Source organism: Muntiacus reevesi, chromosome 8 (genome assembly GCF_963930625.1).
Source record: "Muntiacus reevesi chromosome 8, mMunRee1.1, whole genome shotgun sequence".
Lineage (NCBI taxonomy): Eukaryota > Metazoa > Chordata > Mammalia > Artiodactyla > Cervidae > Muntiacus > Muntiacus reevesi.
The window spans coordinates 96,456,005-96,457,951 of record NC_089256.1 but is presented as its reverse complement, the minus strand read 5'-3'; the positions used below and the strand labels follow the sequence as shown (position 1 = coordinate 96,457,951).

Here is a 1,947-nt window from a genome sequence, read left to right as displayed (position 1 = left end):
CTAATAAATCTAACGTCACTGAGCGTATTCTGCAGTGCCAAAGTTATACATCGCACTCTAACTCTGTAACGTTTGATCGTTGCCCAATTTCAGATATGAGCCAAGAAGGAATGCGGAGGAGGAAAGCGCCCAGGAGTCCACAGAGAGCAAGCAGCAGAGAAACGCTGAAGTCGGGCAGGTGGATTCCCACTTTACCTTCTACGTGATAAACCGACCGTCTTGGCAATTCTTCCTGTGGTTCAGGGTGCCTAGCACCGTTTTGGCTCCAGCCACAATCCTAATTAATACTTTCCGTTCAAAGACAGCTAGCAGGCCTATTAATCGTTCCTCTGATTTCCCTCAAACGCTGGCAGATAACCCTTGGGTCCGTGTTCTGGTCATGATCCAGCGCCGCTCCGCGTCGTTAAGAGATGGACCAGGCTAATTCGAAGCTACAAGGCGGTTTCAGGCAGGAAATACCTTGACCTTGGAAAGATTCTGAGACTGGCGGGGATGGGACTGGGACGGGCGCCGGGCTCGTCCCCGCTCAGCTTCGGCGGTCGCTTTCCTAGGCCGGTGGGGCCCCGGCCCCACCCGTTACCCCCAATCTCAGCGCAAACGCAACCCGCCGGCCCTCGCGCCCCTCGCGCCCAGCGCCCCTCCGCCCGGCCTGGGCGCCCGCGCCCGCCGCCCCCCGCCGCTCGGCGCCGCGGTCCGGCGCTGCCTGCGCGGAGAGGAGCTCGGGGACTCGGGCGCGGGGCCGGCGCTCTGCTTCCGACGCTCGGCGACCGAGCGTGCTCCTTACCCGCAAGCGTGGCTGGAGAGAGGCCCGGGCTCCCGAGAGAGGTCGGCGACGAAAGCCGCGGTTTCTGGTTTCGTTTCTTAACTCGGGGTAACAAAGCGGTTCCCGCCCTCTTCCGCACTGGGCGCGTCCGCGTCTCTGCACGAGCGCCGGGGCTGCGGCGACGGCGGCTGCCGGCTCCTTGCCGTGTCCCCAGCGAGGCGCCAAAGCCTTGGGTCCGAGGCTCAGGGCCGCCAGGAACTGGGAGGCCGAAATCAGGGGAAACCTAGAAAGTCGTTAACCGGCAGTGGCCGCCTCGGGGGCTCCGGGGCGGAGCTCAGCGGAGTCTCCTTCACCGTCGCCGGCCGACCTCTGTGCCCGAGCCCCGCGGCTTTGCAGCGGGGAAGCAGAGCGCAGCAGGAGCGCGCGGCCACGAGCGCGGTTGTTCGGCTCTTTAAACGCGCCTTTTCCTGCTTCGCTCTCTGCTCTCTCTGCTCCTCTCCTCTCTCTCTTGCCACTAAAGGACGCTTAACGCCTTTGAAGAGCCCAGTCAACCAGGTCCTTTGGAAGGTTTACTGTTTACAGCGCTCCTACTAGCGAACAGGCACACGAGGACGGTATTTGTTCAAATGAAACAGTCATTGTTGTTTCCAATTCACACTCATTTACCAAAGTGACACACGACCTTCTAAGCTGATAAATATGCAGAAGTGAGATGTACCTTGCCCTTTAGCTCTCTGATTGCTAATTATCGACTGCAGGAGTAGGGAAACGGTAGAGATCCAGTACGTTGCATTACAATGTTATTTTTCAACCTTCCCTCTTCTATGGATATTGTTCTTGAATCTCTAGACGTTCTGTTTTTTGCTGCTGCTGCGAAGTCGCTTCAGGCGTGTCCGACTCTGCGACTCCTTGGACTGCAGCCCGCAGGCTCCTCTGTCCACAGGATTCTCTAGGCAAGAACACTGGAGTGGGTTGCCACTTCCGTCTCCATCATCTTGCTTAGGGTTGGTTTGACCCATCGCCACATTCTCTCCATGGCAATAGAGAATGAGGGTTGGTGCTTAGGCCTCTGAATATGGACTTCCAAGCATTTCTCCTTTGATCTATAATTTCAGCTTTCTTCACCCTTTTGTTTGAAACCAGGAAGTCTTCAGTCTCTAGGACAGTCTCTCTGGGATTCTGTG

The 1,947-nt window shown here is 57.5% G+C and overlaps 1 protein-coding gene across 2 annotated transcripts in view; it reads right to left on the bottom strand.

The window, feature by feature from the left end:
- Nucleotides 1-718, bottom strand: part of LOC136173011 (phospholipid scramblase 2) — a 25,115-nt gene extending 24,397 nt beyond the window's left edge. The window contains exon 1 of one of the 2 annotated variants that reach the window (XM_065942185.1): nt 196-718. The gene's annotated coding sequence lies outside the window, so the exon portion shown is untranslated. The remainder of the gene's footprint in view (nt 1-195) is intronic. The other variant, XM_065942184.1, reaches the window with a different exon arrangement.
- Between the last annotated feature and the right edge of the window lie 1,229 nt (nt 719-1,947).